Source organism: Schistocerca serialis, chromosome 1, assembly GCF_023864345.2.
Source record: "Schistocerca serialis cubense isolate TAMUIC-IGC-003099 chromosome 1, iqSchSeri2.2, whole genome shotgun sequence".
Lineage (NCBI taxonomy): Eukaryota > Metazoa > Arthropoda > Insecta > Orthoptera > Acrididae > Schistocerca > Schistocerca serialis.
Genome location: NC_064638.1, coordinates 850,533,794 through 850,552,496, shown reverse-complemented (window position 1 = coordinate 850,552,496; position 18,703 = coordinate 850,533,794). Strand labels below are relative to the sequence as shown.

The 18,703-nt window shown below is 44.5% G+C and overlaps 1 long non-coding RNA gene across 1 annotated transcript in view; it reads right to left on the bottom strand.

The window, feature by feature from the left end:
* Positions 1-339: 339 nt before the first annotated feature.
* LOC126458374 (uncharacterized) overlaps positions 340-18,703 on the bottom strand; it is a 318,044-nt gene continuing 299,680 nt past the window's right edge. The window contains exons 2-3 of the long non-coding RNA XR_007585624.1: positions 12,526-12,582; positions 340-410 (exon numbers count right to left, since the gene is read on the bottom strand). This is a non-coding gene — a long non-coding RNA (uncharacterized LOC126458374). The remainder of the gene's footprint in view (positions 411-12,525; positions 12,583-18,703) is intronic.

Genomic DNA, 18,703 nt, shown 5'->3' with positions numbered 1-18,703 from the left:
CGCGGGCTGGGGGTGGGCGCCGGCGCCGCCCTCCTCCAGCCGCAGCGAGTGCGCGCGCGACCGGCAGTGCTTGTACAGGTTGGAGCGCGTCTTGAAGGCGAAGCCGCACGGCCGGCAGGGGAACGGCCGCTCGCCCGTGTGCGCGCGCACGTGCTTCTGCAGCACGCTGGGCTTGGCGCACGCCAGCCGGCAGTAGGGGCACGCGTACCGGCCCGCCGCCTCTTCCGCCGCCTGCCCCTGGCCCTGCCCCTGCACGTGGCCGTCCAGCTCCTCGGCCGCCTCCGCCGCCTTCTTGAACTTCTTGTGCAGGTAGCGCACTTCCTGCTGCTGTGGCGACTTGTCCCTCTGAGCTGGGGACACGGCCTCGTGGCTGCCGTTAGGTGCCCGGGGTTCCGCGACCACAGCCTCCGCTGTAACATGCATCAACTCCTCATCCAACTACCGTTAACATCTGCAAGTCATCTTATGGTGGGCGTCGGATAGTAGCTCTAGTACAACTATCTCATCCGATCTTTCCCATTCGCGAATGTTGCATGAGAAGAATGACCTCTCCGCCACACACAACGCCTTTCTTGTAGGGTCTGTCACTGGTGTTTGCCTAGCATCTCAGGAACGCTCTCGCATTTACTAAACGACCTGACGAAACACGCCGCACTTCCCTGAATCCCCCGCCCCCATCCACTAACTGATGATCAATACTACACAATGTGTCACACGAGAGGTTTGTAAGCCACCTTCAAGATTCTTCCATTGAATTTCAGCTTGACATTTGCTAGCCGGCCGCGGTGGCCGAGCCGCTCTAGGCGCTTCAGTCCGGAACCGCGCGACTGCTACGGTCGCAGGTTCGAATCCTGCCTCGGGCATGGATGTGTGTGATGTCCTTAGGTTAGTTAGGTTTAGGTAGTTCTAAGTTCTAGGGGACTGATGACCACAGATGTTAAGTCCCATAGTGCTCAGAGCCATTTGAACCATTTTTGAACACTTCATTTGGGCTACTTCCGGAAATACGTTTACATCTATCGCTTTTGTTCCGTTAAGAACAACATGTTGAATTTTTGTTCTAACAAAGTCTTCAGTCCAACTGAAAATCTTGCTCGATATTCGGTAAGCACGTATTTTCATCACAACACAACAGCACGGAAATGTATCGAATGCCTTCGGAAAGCCCACGGCAGTCGAATTCATGGACGGAAAGAGCGAGCTTTGTTTTACGAGATTTGTGTTTATGGTATCCATTTTGACTTCTATAGAAGTGATTTTTGTTCTTCAACGTCATAATGCGTCAATAAAAAACATGTTCCATAATTTTACTATAGATTGACGTCAGCGATATATGTCTATAATTATCTGCATCTATCCGGCGACACTAATTTTACACAAGAATTATGAGAGCCCTTTTCCAATCGCTTGGTCTGGTACGCTCCAGCGTCCTACAATATGCTGCTGCTGCTAGGGGGTGGGGGTGGGGGGGGGAGAGTTTTTTCGCGTAATCCCTATACAAGACGATTCCGTCATGATGATATAAACTTTAAGGGATGATGGGAAACGGTAAATGTGTCAGTTTGAGGTAAGGACCCTGGCATGAAAACAAAATAGTCGAACGTTATACGCTCAAGTCGTTCTCATCCTTCCAACAGTGTACTACTCTAACTGTTAAGCTCTTCTCTTTCCAAATTTGGAGAAGGGGTAATATGGACCAAGACAAGAATAAAATAAGAACTACATGCACTTTTTTCAGTAGAATGTGTGTGTTTCAGTAGAAGATGAACGCTCATACCTCTCAAGGTATGCACTTTAGAGCCCATGTATACTGGACATTTTTTTCTTGTTTTGGTCCATGCTACCCTCTCCCAAAATATGGAAAGCAAAGAGCTCACACTAGAAGAGATTCATTGTCAGAGGTATCAGAAAGATTTCGCTTGTAACTTTCGACTCGGCCGTTTCCGAACCATCTCTGACACTTTAACGCTTCTCCACGACCCCCTGAAAATCTGTAACATCATCACGGAATCAGCCTGAAGAATCTCTCAGATATGAATTTAAACTGCTGGGGCGCATCAAAATCTAAAGCTGTGTAGGGTCACGTTTCCTCTCGGTATACGCTGATCTCAGCACTTCGCATTACAGTCCAATGACGTTCTGGTTATAAAGGCACTGTGGTTTGTTAAAACAATTCCTGTAACGAAAATTTCGATGCTGACAGACTATGTGTTTACTGAAAGCCAGTGATCAGATAAAGACACAGTACTACCTCATCACAAGAATAGCAGAGGACCCTACATAATGTAGAAAAGACAATATAATTAGTTTTTGTTCAAAATCATTGTGGAACAAATGACTGAGGGTTGTTCAGCTAAAGAAAAAACAAATTGTATTGTCGATTCGTTATGACTCATGTTGACATTTCCAAATATTTTATAGCTACCAGCCATTGAGAGTTGGGTATGAGCGGCAAGAACTATGAAACAAAAATTCGATGCAGAAGAACACTGCGTAGGCTTGCTACCTACAAGCTGAATCAAGTCCTTGTTCGAAAATTGTGAATTTCTGACGACAAATCAGCAAGGTTACAAGAAAGTGAGCAGGTCATCGGTGTTTCGTACAGAAAAAGCAAGAAATAAACGTCGTACAGTGAAGGAGATAATGTGCTCATCGCTGCGTCTTGTTCTGATACAGAAAGTGCAAAGTTGGAAGGCGCAAACTTCACGACGCAACTGAGAAGGTCACACGTCCAGTTACGACAAAACATCTGCTCGCTCTTCATACAAAACGAGCCTTAAGTTCTTAGAGCCTTAGAGGACACCGTTCTTACAGTAATTAGTGAATTATTTGGAGAAGTGACATATTATACGAATTAATGTGTAGGTAAATCTAAGGCGTTAATTTCTTGTGAAACCTCATCCTGTGAAGTTTTGTGAGTCTATTGAAATATACCTTACGGTTTGTTGCTTGTTAAAGCTAGCTCAGTGAAAGACATTGGATTTATGACTAAATCTTAAAAATTTTATGTAATTCATTTGAAATGTAAGATGGTCGTTGTAACGTGCTAATACTTAATCAAGCAACGTTTAGCGTAACTACCGTCATATTGGGTCAAATTTTGTAAATATCGTTTCCAACAGCTCGTCCAGTCTCCGTTACGAAGTGGGTAGTTGCGATTACGATTAGGTGCAACATACTATTTGGGCACCTGCAGTGACCGGAGTTCAGCGGAACAATTAATTCACAGATTTAGTTTTAATTTGGAGAAGGGATTATCCTTTCTTTTGGGCGTGACATGGCATACGGCCGCGAATTGGGAACTTTAACTTGGCTGTTAGCGGCAGTAGTTCGCACGAGTCCCTTAAACTAGCGTTTATTTTGTAACCTGACAGACTTGTTTTCATAAATTCGCGTAACTGAGGCTGTAAAAAAAGGTTCACAGTGCTTACTTCAAATTGGATTCTGAGTCTGCCATCCTTGCTTAAGGGTTAGACATTCTCCACTGGCATTAAGTATTCTCTCAGCACCATTAAGTTGGAAATTGAAGTACGAGACGAAAACTGTAACCAGGGGCAGGTTTCAGATGATTTCTATTAGTGGGAAACGGACGACCAATTAGGCCGTACTGGAGTAAAAAAACAGATCGTTGTGCACTTCAGGTGTGATTACCTGAAAGGCTATAATGTTTATGAACACCTTCGACAGTTCCTTGGAGATCTCTTAATTGAGGACTTGCTGCCCTGCCGGCGAATTTAACACCCTCTGAGGTCGAGGTGTTGCTTGATAGTGATACTGGTTTCAGACGTCGGACGTCTGTGATCCACAGTGATCGACAAGGTGGTCTTCCAGAACGGAAAACTTACAATAATACTTAAGTGCGCTGCTGTGCGCGGGGGTGGTGTTCTTATCAGTTATACCCGTTTAAGACGAGTGTTGTGGCATGGCGGAAGAGCCTATGAGTGGCAGGCAGAGGTCTCGTTTTGATCGTGATGTTTGATGGAAGTCATCTCGTAGTATGTAGTGTCCGCGTCTTTCCAACACGATATTTCGACGTCGTCACTCGGCGCCCTCATCACGAGCTTCAGTCTCAGGAGAGATCTAATGAAGACGCCGAGTTACGAAGCCCAAATATCGTGTTGCAAAGACACGGACCACCAGCAGTACACTCGATACTACGAGATGACAACGAATCGCCAGGAAAGTCTAAGAAATTATACTTGATGGAAGTGTTTAAATGATTTAGCGTCGCGTGCAGCTATTATTTCTCCATCACTGGTTTAGGATTGTATTATGTCAGTATTCGACCATTATCAAGTATTTTACAAAAAAAAAAAATTTATCGATGGCAGTTTAGGCCATGCAGGTCGCACCTGTGCATATTTAAATAGCGGCCGCCGTTATTGTGCCTATGAGACCACGAGTCGTAATTACCAGTAAATTAAAAACACCACCCCAGTCAGTACGTCAGCACGCGGCAGTTTTAAAAATTACACACATTTCACGTCCCATCGCATTTTATGTCATTCAACACGGTGCGGCCATAACGTGTATGTTGAGTGCGAAGGGAGGTGACATGTATGTAGTTTTTCTAACTGTGACGCGCTTCTGTACTAACGGGACCAGGGTTATTAATTACGACTACCGCTTTCATACGCACAATAACGGTGGACGCTATTTAAACACACGCAGGTGCAGAGACCTGTATGGCGTAAAGTGCCATCGATAAACTTTTTTGTAAAATACTTGATAATGGGCTAAGATCGACACTGTAAAATCACCAAACGAAAAATGACAACTGAAGGCGACACTAAAAGTAATCATTTAAACAATTTACCGAAGCCGCGCAACCAGTCAAAATGAAAATTTTTGAAGTGAGATTTTGTGACAGCTATAAAAAGCCAATTAATTGCATTTGTTACTGAAGAAAAACACTGCAAAACACTGCGAAGTAAACATGGCATACTGTGGCGTGACTTAAGTGACGAAGCTGTCTGTTTTGTACCTGTGCAGATCGTCTGTGAAAGGGATCACCTGGGGGAGGAATAGTCGTTTTTCGGGATGCACGTTTTCCGTGCCAGTGGTCGCACCTCCAAATCTGTATGAGAGCAGTGAAGCAGTTAGAGTGGTAGGGCCGTACCGAAGGGGTGGTGAGATGGGCCACCACCAAGGGCACAGACACTCACAGTGCGCAAAAACTGACCGAAAAAACAAGAAAGACAGGCAGTTTAATAATTTACCGCGAGCGAAACGTGGTCCTCCTATCCCCAGTGATGAAAATTCTTAACTTAAACACAGAGTAATTTTTCTGAGCGAGCTATGTGTGATGCAAAAGCATACTGCAGGGATTTCACCGTACTGTTGAATACTGAACCCACTGAACGCATTAATTACAGTCAGTCGTCTGGTAATCTCTTAGCTCCTTCCTTATCCGACACCGAGAAATACATTTCAGTTCTGGAACTGTCATCTGCTAAGTTGATAACGATTCGATCTATAACAGAATCCTTGAAGTCATCCAGGCGCCTCATTTTCTCCATTTTTTTTAATGACATGCCGTTCCATATCCCGCCAGCGTTCGGCAGGGACAGTGGCATGTGAAAAAGCTGCGTGCGTCATTTCCAGTACGTCTGGTTGCTTAACAGTCTTCTTATTTCTCCGGCCAAATCCCTTAAATTGGCTCCAGATCAGTTCTGTTGCGATAATATTGTAATGGTACAGTGGCACATGTAAAAATGCAGCACTTATATGGTGTGCTCGGTGCTGTGAAATGATTGTTTTTCATGTTTCTACTACACTCAGCAACATCTGTGGTATAAATCAATGGACATAGTCCAAATAAAGAGTAGGGTTTTTCATTTTTGCCTTAAAAAATTAAGTTGCCATGTCTTCTTAATTTAAGCAACCTTTATTAACTGTGTTTCATAAAACATCGATAATTAAGAATTTATATTTGAAATGAAAACAGGTATTGCGCGTGCAATATGTAATTAGAAACAAGACGACGTGCATTATGCATGAAAAATAATGATGAATTTTACAATTACGTTATGTACGTATTTCAAATAGAACGAGAAAAAAAATGACTCATGCGAGACTTTAACCAGCAAGCCATGAAATGCAGTAAGTTATCTACCCGGTTCCGCTGTACATCCAATATACAGGGTGTTACAAAAAGGTACGGCCAAACTTCCAGGAAACATTCCTCACACACAAATAAAGAAAAGATGTTATGTGGACATGTGTCCGGAAACGCTTAATTTCCATGTTAGAGCTCATTTTAGTTTCGTCAATATGTACTGTACTTCCTCGATTCACCGCCACATGTGTTGGCTGACGAGAATCCGCACGCAATTGCGCAGTCACGTCATCAACACAGATTTTCTGTGAACGTTTGGGCAGGCATTGTTGGTGTCTTGATTGGGCCCCATGTTCTTCCACCTACGCTCAATGGAGCACGTTATCATGATTTCATACGGGATACTCTACCTGTGCTGCTAGAACATGTGCCTTTACAAGTACGACACAACATGTGGTTCATGCACGATGGAGCTCCCGCACATTTCAGTCGAAGTGTTCGTACGCTTCTCAACAACAGATTCGGTGACCGATGGATTGGTATAGGCGGACCAATTCCATGGCCTCCACGCTCTTCTGACCTCAACCCTCTTGATTTTCATTTATGGGGGCATTTGAAAGCTCTTGTCTACGCAACCCCGGTGCCAAATGTAGACTCCTCGTGCTCGTATTGTGAACGGCTGTGATACAATACACCATTCTCCAGGGCTGCATCAGCGCATCAGGGATTCCATGCGACGGAGGGTGGATGCATGTATCCTCGCTAACGGAGGACATTTTGAACATTTCCTGTAACAAAGTGTTTGAAGTCACGCTGGCACGTTCTGTTGCTGTGTGTTTCCTTTCCATGATTAATCTGATTTGAAGAGAAGTAATAAAATGAGCTCTAACACGGAAAGTAAGCGTTTTCGGACACATGTCCACATAACATATTTTCTTTCTTTGTGTGTGAGGAATGTTTCCTTAAAGTTTGGCCGTACCTTTCTGTAACACCCTGTATGTGTGTGTCTCAAGTGTATCTAACACAGTCCCTCGGAATACTTCAAAGCCGATTATGTCTCTAAATTTATGAAAAACATTAAGAACAACCTATTTCTCGGCACTTTTCAACCGTGTTCCACAGCATGTTTTATTACGGAACAGGAAGCAGCCTCACTTTCATACTGCGCGACAATCAGAGCACAACAGAGCAGAGCCTGTTACTGTATTTGCAAATAAAAACTACATCGCTAAATCGTGATTAAGGAAAACGCTGATGGCTGTAAATACACTTGAACATCTTACAGTTTCATTTAACGTAACTTAGCAATAAGATACTAACTGCATAAGTAGGACCTACTTCCAACACCAGTGTACGTGTGCTACGAATTCTGACCGATCATCGCGTTTGTGTTTGCATCAGGTTTATTCTTATGATGGACGGAGTATAGGACCTCATAGGTTGATGGTCAGGTACTGAAGCAAATTTCTAATTTACTTCGCTCAATGATAACGCAATTCCTGGAATGAGAAATTTTCTCAGCCCTTTATTATTCCTCATTTTGTTTTATTTCCAGATAATACACTGAAGAGAAAAAAAACTGTTACACCTGCCTAATATCCTGTATGGCCCCCGTGAGCACGCAGAAGTGTCGCAACACGACATGGTATGGACTCGACTAATGGCTGACGTAGTGCTAGAGGGAATTGACACCACGAATCCTGCAGGGCTCTCCATAAATCCGTAAGAGTACTAAGGGGTGGAGATCTCTTCTGAAAAGCACGTTGCAAGGCATCCTAGACATGCTCGGTATTGTTCATGCATGGGGAGTTTGGTGGCCAGCGGTAGCATTTAAACTGGGAAGAGTGTTCCTGGACCCACTCTGTAGCAATTCTGGACGTATGGGGTGTCCCGCTGTTCTGCTGGAATTGCCCAGGTCCGTCGGAATGCACAATGGATATGAATGGATGATGGTGATCAGACAGGATGCTTACATAGTGTCACCTGTCAGTCATATCTAGACGTATCAGGGGTCCCATATCACTCCAACTGCACACGCCCCACATCATTACAGAACCTCCACCAGCCTGAACAGTCTCCTGCATGCTGACATGCAGGGTCCATGGATTCATGAGGTTGTCTCTATATCTGTACACGTCCATCCGGTCGATATAATTTGAAATGAGACTCGTCCGACCAGGTAACACGTTTCCAGTCATCGACAGTTCAATGTCGGTGTCCACGGGTCCACGTGAGGCGTAAAGCTTTGTGTCGTGCAGTCATCAAGGGTACACGAGTAGGCCTTCGGCTCCGAAAGCACATATCGATGATGTTTCGTTGAATGGCTCGCGTGCTGACACTTGTTAATGGCCCAACATTGAAATCTGCAGTAATTTAACGAAGTGTTGCACTTCTGTCACGTTGAACGACTCTCTTCACTCTCCGTTGGTCTAGTACTTGCAGCACCTTCTCCCGGCTGCAGCGATGTCTGAGATTTGTTTTCCAGGATTCCTGATATTCACGGTACACTCGTGAAATGATCCTACAGGAAAATCCCCACTTCATCGCTAGCTCAGAGATACTGTGTCCCATGGCTAGTGTGCCGACTATAACACCACGTTCAGACTCACGTAGATCTTGATAACCTGCCATTGTAGCAGCAGTGACCGATCTAACTGCGCGACACCTGTCTTATATAGGCGTTGACGACTGCAGCGCTGTATTCTGCCTGTTTACATCTCTCTGTATTTGAACAGTATTGCCTATGCAAGGTTCTTTGGCGCTTCTGTGTAGTTTAAGCACAATTTGTAATTTATGAGGAGGAAATAAGACTTCATTAAGCATAATGCTAAAATTAGCTGCTATAAACAGTAACATATATATTTTGTTTCAGTTTTTCAGAATGTTTGTACAAATAGTAATTCATTTACTACAATGCTCCATTTAATTTATTGGGTGCAATGTTTTCCACGTCACTGTAGTTCTTTTAAGTAATTTGTTTCAATATAGCTTAGTTTTTGGAACCAACCTACAAAACTATAACTTTTGCTAAATCTGCATAGAAAAGAATTCTGTAAGGTACAGTACGGCCCTGTGGAGAAGTGACAATATTAAAGCCGTACCTCGATTCAAAGTATTGCTGGCGATCCTGACTATAATTTTACAAGTACCTACGAACGTTTTCTCAACCCAACGGTGGTTTTACATGTCACGGAAGTTGACTCGCGGGCCACACAAAGTCAGGGACGCATGGGTTCTGAATGCGGGCGTGCGAGAAAATTGACGGAATGGCAAAGAGAAAAACTTTTCAATGTCCACGACATCATTATTATTAATAGTGGGATACTTTTACTCCTACAGCATAAAAAGTTTCGTGTAACTTAGTTATTAAGTGTACAAAGTGAAACGTTCATCCTCGTCCGCTGCTTCTGAGTTTGTGTAGCTTGTAGTGATTCCTGTCACAGTTGCGACCGAAGTCCGCATACTCTTAACGCCGTGCGATGCGCGAGACCAATAACGCGACGTATGGCTCCTTAGACTTCCTACCAAACGTTCGTTGGTGCACCTGGATAATCTCTAGGCCCGACTACACCTACGCTATAAAGCCAAATTAGGGTCGCCTGTCCTGTTTAGACCCACAAAATAGCGTTGAACCAGTCATTTCCTGAATATCACTACTGCATACCTTGCAGCCATCTGACTGCCTTCGAAAGACCGAGAGACCGATCACTAGATTGGACAACAAACATCGCAGTTGCTGAACTGTCACCGAACTGTTTCTCCCATCTCTTCTGTGCACAACACAGGAAAGGCGGTCTCCTACTTAACAGTCCGTGTACGCTCGCTATCACCACCTCGAAAACCAGGAACAGATAAAAACGCTCCCCACACGCGCGAAAGGGAACGCTATTCCGAATACTTCAGAAGTTTCCACACCTGGAGAACAACCTCACTGTTCCCTGACTACCAACTTCTGAAATATGCCTCCACATCACCTCCAGCCGAGAGGGCCCAACTCGCCTCTTGGAGCCTAACAGGGCCCAAGACCGACTCCACGATTTTGCCAGCTGCTCACACATCCACGACGTTCTTTTCACATTCTGACGTTTCGGCCAATGAGTCTCAACAGTAGAAAGCAGTCACTACGATTGACCATTTACTGTTCACGCTCTTAGTGCGAGGGAAGGTCAAAAGGCAATACCTTTTTACTTTATTTGTAAAGAATTTCAAATGCAGCTACATACGTTGTACATAATTTATGACTTCTGGATATAATATCCGTCCATTTCCACTGTTTTGTCCCATATTTTCACAAAGACCTGTATTTCAGTGCGGTCAGTCAGTCCCACGGTAAGCTTCTTTTAATGGCCCGAACAGATGGCAGTCTGGCGAGGTCTTTATGGGGGAATGAGGCAGGACATACCATCCAATTTTTACAATCTCTTGCAGTGGTGTGACGACTGGTCTGTGTTCTTGAATTGTCATGCAAAATAAGACCATCCGCCATAGCTTTTGTTGGGCGAACTCGCTGAAGATGGGCTTTGAGCTGTTTGAGCGTTCTTGTTTAGCATCCCTGCTCTACAAAAATTAACCATAATCGCAACCTCCGTATCACAGATACTGCAGTCATAACTTTTCCCGCCGATTGCAAAGTTTTGAACTTTTCTTCTGTGAGTTTCTATATGACATTCCATTAACTGCCTCTGACTCTGGTTCAAAAAAATGAACTCATGTTTAGTCTACAGTCACAATTGGTATACAAGTTGTACAAATCTTTGAGTACCCCCGGCTGCTGACTAATCGTCATCACAATGCAACACGGCGCTCACATCGAACGTTGTCACCGACTTGCTAAATAATGTGTGGAGCCAATGCAATCACCGGCCTGCCACTCCGCGTTTTGTCAGCCAGCGGTATTTGCCCTTCAACTTCGTTACAGCGACCAACCCTCCGTGAAACAGCGCAGATAGAATTCTATCACAGTACGCTATTACGAACATCGATATCGGCCATTTTGCAATCGACTGCAGTACTGGCATCTGTTGACGCAGTAAGTTACTACTGCTGTGGACTGGAGAAGCAGCTTTGTGAAATATCGCTCAATTCAAATTTTTTCACTCAACAAAATTTATTTAAGGAGAACAAAATAGGAGGCATTACTTTATTGACTGACCCTCGTACTACTGTGAAGTGTTGCTGCCTGCGGACACTTTCAGTATTTTTTCCCCCCTAAAGCGTACTACGAAATGCCAGCCGTTCCGGGGGGGAAACAGTAGTCTTTGAAAACCTTCCTGTCAGGCCAGACCATACCCGTTAGCCGGATTAAGCAAAGACTGCTCACTTCGCTCCAGGCGTGAGAACAGTCCCCCCCCCCCCCCCCCCCCCCCCCCCCCCCCGCTGTAGGTCGGGAAACAGACGCGGTCGCCCACAAAAGCCATGGAAATCAACCGTTACAATAGTGTAAATAAATTTATCAATACGTTGCCTTTCTATATATGTCTGACTTCACTTAGTGCTGCCTCGTCCACCGATTTAAGAAAACTTCTTTACTTATCACTGACTGGCGGTGTACGAAATACACACTGCACCACCCCTCTCTGCCACAGAGAGCTGAACGGACTTGTCTACTGTACCCCATAAGGGCTGCTGCCAGATTTTCGATTTCGCGTAACTCCCAACCCGCTCCACGAAATTAATTTAAAATGCACGCCTTTCGAGCGATCAGCCTCAGGAAGAAAATTAAAACATTTCCAGTGGTCGGTAGAGCGCTGCTCCCTGCCACGGTTCTACGAGCTAATTTCCTCACAGATGCTACGAAACACCTGCCATCCCGGGGAAATGCTCGCCCTAGAAAACAGCAGAGTCACTTCAGACAGCTACAGATTTGACGGGATTACAGGAAGACCGGACCTTTCTCTCCGAGAAGGACAAAAACATTCTTTATCCCGGATCCAAAAAAACCGACCCCTGTCTTACACAGTAACTACAGGACGAACAGAGAGGCGCGACCATGAAGTGATATGTTACAACGTGCTCTACACGAACGTCTAACGATGCAATCTTCCACTTCTGACTGGGCCTGTTAATAGGTATTACTTATATCCATTCGCTTCCCCCATCCCACAGCTACCTTGACTCAGCATCCCGTAGTATCACGAAGTCGGGGCGACTTAATGCGGATGTGTGAAAATACGGTCGTTGTCCATCTACACCCAGAGCTTGGACAACGCATGAAATCCGTTGGAACGACTCTTGAAGCAGACATGCCGGAAAAGGCTATGACTCACTGTCAAGTACCTTAATGAAGCGCGTAAGAACAGCTGTACAGGTAGAACCGAACTGGTTACTTTGTCCCAACGAGATAGTTCAAAAAGATGTGTATCGTATTCTACTTTTATTTTATGTACTTTATTTTTCTTTTACTCTATTTTCTCGTTTATAAGTTAAAATAAAAGTATAATGTTACGTCAGCTGATTATTGTACTTACCATTAGTCTCCACTGATTTCTTTTTTGCTTGATGATCATCCTTATTTACTTGGGCTCCTGCAAACAAACAAAATATTGTTAAGTCACTATATGTAAAAGAGAGTTACGAAAATAATTATTCTAAATATGAGACATATTCATAGATTGAAAGCCGAATCAAATGAGAAATCGCATATTTGAGGTGTTCAACGAATCTTCCACGCAAGAAATCCTCTCGTGAAAACTAGAAACGTATTACTCAAGGCGAAAGAAAATCTCAGTCCAGAGGAGAAAGAACACCTGCAATGATAATGAAAGGCAATATTTAATGAAGAACTGGCCCGTTATAACTATTATTAGTCGTTTCATTTATAGTTTTCTGAGCACGTTCAAATATGGTATATCGCTAAAGAACTGCGTAATTATTTCCTTGTACTAATAATCATCGCCGGCCGGTGTGGCCGAGCGGTTCTAGGCGCTTCAGTCTGCAACCACGCGACCGCTACGGTCGCAGGTTCGAATCCTGCCTCGGGCATGGATGTGTGTGATGTCCTTAGGTTAGTTAGGTTTAAGTAGTTCTAAGTTCTAGGGGACTGATGACATCAGATGTTAAATCCTATAGTGCTCAGAGCCATTTGAACTATTTAATAATCATCGTCATTTTCAACGAGTTACAGATGTAACAAGACTTAGGTTTGTTTGTGCAGATGTCGCAATAAGAAGTTACTCGTTTGTACTGGTGGTGTAGTAATGTACGTCCGCCTCACGTTGTTCTTCTAGTATGTTTTATTCCACTTCCCCTTTACTTCTTTCACTTATCTGGCACATGACATGTCTCTTTGCGGTGGAAATGCTACATAATGGTTCTGTATTACGTATTTCCTGCCTTCTTCGCTGTCATTCACGAGTTTCAAGTTTCTCTATTGCAGATACACTATGTGATCGAAAGTATGCAGACACATGGCTGAAAATGACTTACAAGTTCGTGGCACCATCCATCGGTAATGCTGGAATTCAATATGGTGTTGGCCCACCCTTAGCCTTGATGACAGCTTCCACTCTCGCAGACATACGCTCAGTCAGGTGTTCGAAGGTTTTTTGGGGAATGGCAGCCCATTGTTCACGGAGTGCTGCACTGAGGAGACGTATCGATGTCGGTTGGTGACGAGTAGCACGAAGTCGGCATTCCAAAACATCCCAAAGGTGTTCTATAGGATTCAGGTCAGGACTCTGCGCAAGCCAGTCCATTACAGGGATGTTATTGTCGTGTAACCACTCCGCCACAGGCCGTGCATTACGAACAGGTACTCGATCGTGTTGAAAGTTTCAATCATCACCCCCGAATAGCTCTTCAACAGTGGGAAGCAAGAAGGTGCTTAAAACCTCAGTGTAGGCCTATGCTGTGATAGTGCTACGCAAAACAACACGGGGTGCAAGCCCTCTCCATGAAAAACACGACCACACCATAACACTTGTGTACCATGATTCGTCACTTCACACAACGTTTTACCACTGTTTACGTCCTTACACCAAGCGAGGCGTCTTTTGGCATTTACCTGCGTGATGTGTGGCTTATGAGCAGCCGCTCGACCATGAAATCCAAGTTTTCTCAGCCCCCGCCGAACTGTCATGGTACTTGCAGTGGATTCTGATGCTGATTGGAATTCCTGTGTGATGGTCTGGATAGATGTCTGCCTAATACACATTATGACCCCTTTCAAATGTCGGCGGTGTCTGACAGTCAACATCGAGGTCTGCCTGTACGCTTTTGTGCTGTACGTGTCCCTTCACGTTTCCACTTCACTATCATATCGGAAACAGTTGACCTAGGGACGTTTAGGAGTGTGTAAATCTCACGTATAGACGTGTGACACAAGTGACACCTGATCACTTGACCAAGTTCGTTGTCCGTGAGTTCCGCGGAGCGCCCCATTCTGCTCTCTCACGATGTCTAATGACTCCTGAGGTCGCTGATATGGAGTACCTGGCAGCAGGTGGCAGCACAACGCACCTAATATGAAAACCTTATGTTTTTTGGGGTGACCAGATACTTTTGATCACATAGTGTATAAGCCCTTCATTCTTCGAGCAAAGTTAATGCCCCATCGACAAGGTGTAAGAAGCTACTAGAATTCCAATCCTTACCATGTTTCTGTAGCTTTCCCAGAAGGCAATGTGATCGCCTGTCAGGGAACTGAAATGCACCCTGAGTAATTTTACAGGCAAATTCATTCCAGTTGGCTTCACTTCAAGTAGCTTCACTGTCACTTTGAATTTACGACCTGTGGACAATTGATGGACGGTGAAGGGGCGTCTTTTTATGTATGAAGAAGGTATTCAGGCAACATCGGCAATATACTTACTGGAGACAGCACGGCTGAATCGAACGCCTTGAATAGTAATTGTTGCTCTCCTCAGTAAGGTTTCTCCTAATGCCCTATCTATCCTACCGTCGTATGAGAAGCAGATTGGGCGCAATTAATGCTGTTGTCGCCACTCATTCCAATTCGTACATAAAAAGAATTAGTTCCCGCTATTAAAATAAATTCAAAAATACACTAGAATTCATATTGAAGACAATAAGACGAAGACAGGGCCGCCAAATCACTCACCTACCATGCGACTGCAGATATTTCCAACCAGTGAAACAGACGTATCTCAGTGCGGGACACATTTGTATAATTCGCTTATTATGCTTCACATTGTCTTACGTATCCACTGAGCGGGTCAGCGACCCGCGGCAGGGTTCGTTACTATTCCTATGGTAGTTGAACCGCACTGCAGTCCGCGGCTGCCGCTGTCGAACTTGGCCGCGCAGCGATCCGAAGCCAAGCGTCTACCGTCCCTCTGCAAAGAGATTTCAGGGTGGTCTGCTCGCGTAGTCTAGACGGTAGGTCTGGTGTTACTGCGCGTGAAAATGAACACCGAGACTCGTCTTGCGTCGATTGAATTCTGCAAAACGAAAATGGTGTTGTGAACCCAACGAAAAGGACGACAAAATAGGAGTGAGGACGCAAGTGAGGGCATAAGCTGCGAGCTGATGCCAATTCAGCAAATGAAAATGACTACTAGCTTCAAGAAACTCTCCCTCACAGTAATCACTTTTCCAAACTATTTCTACTTTTTTATTATGATTTTTGGCTGGATCATCACGTTTAATCGTTCGAAATTTTGAAACTACGATGTAATAAAATTTCTCCGTTGTATAACTGTATCATACACCTCTTCCGAAGTCTGATAAAATACTGCATTCTTTAGCGGTACAATTCTGCCATCCGCCAACGCATTTTTTCGTTTTGGCTTCCTATTGTTTCCGATGTTATACACCATTGTGAAGGCGCCGCTGCACTTGTATTGACGGTGTTCTCGCACGCACTGAGTGACAGCGTTCCCGCTTCCCGCGCACGGGGTCCCGGGTTCGATTCCCGGCGGGGTCAGGGATTTTCTCTGCCTCGAGATGACTGGGTGTTGTGTGTCTTTCATCATCATTTCATCCTCATTCGCTCGCAAGTCGCCGTATTGGCGTTAAAGAACTTGTGGAGCGGCGGGCGAACCGCCCCGCGAGGGGTCTCCCGACCATCAATGCAATACGTTCATTAACATTAGTACGAACACCCGCCACGCAGTGAAGTCTCATCGGGTGTGTGCAACCGTCGCGCGCTAAGACGCATAGGTCTGCCGCGCATGAACTTTTAACACGCGGCAGCCATGAGCAGTCGAAACGCGGTTTTAAGCCCCTTTTAAACGGTCGACTTCGTCTCAACTGACTACTCTAGACACGTGCGTCTACTGCAGCGCCCCTTGTGTTTTATTTCGTACTGAGTCTCGTCTGTTTCGAGTAGTAGTTTTCGTTTACACGTCAGCACCAAAATTCCGTGAGTAGTGGGAGCCGTCTGCTGTACAGTGAAAGGTGAGCGTGGCGATTGAGGGACTATCCTTTTTAAGGAAAACTCGAAATATAGTAACAAAAGTTTATTAATGACCTAAGCAGAACTCACAGCTCAAGACCTTGTCAAATGTCGTGTGATAAATTGTTCACACTCCTGATATCTGTTTTCAGAACATATATATTTATTTGCTCGAGAAAATATATACTTGCGAACACATCAGACAATGCGTAGAACGCAGTAAATAGCGCCTTTTTGCTCTAACCTTTCTATATTCTTTTTATGCTAACTGCCAAATGACAAACAGTATTATTTTTCTCGTTTATTAATTTCTCTTTTTTTACTGCTGAAATTATTTTTAGTAAGCGCGTCTATCTATTTGCGTTCTTATTTATATGTAGTGTAGTTTGCGTCGTCTGTGAAACGTAAATAATTTTCACTTTATGATATTCCGTCTCTTTCGTATACTAGAAGAACGCTAGTAGGAAAAACAACACGAGGAACTTGTGCAAGTTTTCAACTGACACGAAAACAGCATAATAAAGATTAAGAAGATGTGAGAGCACAAAATCAGTTTTTCTAATAAGCTCGGCCAGAACAGGTTACGACTTTCGATGTTAGCACACGGCTTAATAGTCCCTTCTGTCTGTGCATGTGCAGAATACTCGGAAATTTAGAACTCGGCACAATCTATAGATCATTGACGTCATAAAAACACTCATGACGTAGTTGATTGCTGATTTACATTCAGGCACGAAAGGCGCACGCACTTCGAGTAGTCTATTTTGACCAGACAGTATCTCGTGTAAAATGGGTTTCAGAAAGATTTCGAAATGCAAGAATTCCCCCATCCGCTGAGGCTTCAGAAACTTCGAGCAGTGACACTGATAGTACTGAAACGTGGCGTACCTACGCTTTTCTCAGAAACGGTGAAACAGGCTCCTGGGATGCTCACACGGAAAAACGACGTTATGGGTGACGTGATGCCCTCGAAATACGCAGAGATTCGGTGACCCTATAGCAACTTACAATAAGTCGAAGAGCACTGTTGAAGCGTTCCTTCGACTGATCTCAGAGATGTGACGCCGCGCGAGGGCTTCATACGGATTCCACACACCACTCGCAATACACGCGAGCTAGACAACGCAATTCTCGATTAAATATGGAAACCTTAATCGGTGTTTGTTTCTAGCGTAGAGGAGATCGCCTGATCTAGTTCGAAAATATAAAATTATTTGCAAGATCTTTCCCACCCGTTTGCAGGTTTACACAAAAATTGCGCTTATTCATTTTCTTGGGACTTCCATGTCTCCTACCTTAACAAAAAGCGAGCTTTGAAAGACAGGTACTGCCAAAATTGTAACTTCCGCCGCGCGGTTAGACGCGCCGTGTCCTCGACTGGTTCAAGTGGCTCTGAGCACTACGGAACTGAACATCTGAGCTCATGAGTCCCCTAGAACTTAGAACTACTTAAACCTAAATAACCTAAGGACATCACACACATCCACGCCCGAGTCAGGATTCGAACCTGCGACCGCAGCGGTCGCTCGGCTCCGGACTGTAGCGCCTAGGTGTGTTGTTCTTAGCATAAATTAGTTTAGGTAGTGTGAAAGTCTAGGGACCGATGACCTCAGCAGTCCCTTAGGAATTCACACACATCTGAACAATTTTGTTAACTTTCGTACAGCAAAGCCTGGTAAATGATTCACGCTTCGTCACACTTTAGCGTAACGCCGCTTTCACACTATACGGTTTTGACCGTACGGCAAAAAGCCGTACGGCTGTAGGTGTGAAGAAATGTATGGCGCCTTTCACATTATACGGCGACGGCAAAATGCCGCTGCCGTGCCGTGCTGCAGCCGTGTCTTGCCACTACAACAGACGGTCGCCGTACGGCAAGTTCGACAACAGTGGCCTACGTGACTAAGTGCATGCTTTCACACTGGACGGTTTTGAGCCGTACGGCGTCGACTAGTTCGTTGTAGTGTCGTTTTATTCATTTGTGTTTATTCTTGTTTACTGAAAAGTGTAGAAGAATGGATGAAATTGATACTGAACTTTTGATAACCTTGGTGGAAGTAAGACCTGTTCTGTGGGACAAAACTCTAGATGCGTATAGAGATCGTATTGCTACAAAGAATGCTTGGCGGGAAGTTTGCGTAGCACTGAAGCAAGATTTTGATGAGATGGAAGACAAAGATAAAAATGCGTTTGGTAAGTATTTATTTAATATATTAATATTACATTTAATACGTTTTAAACAGTTTTTATTTAACGTTATAAATTTTATTCTAAAAGTAAATCGTTTGTTT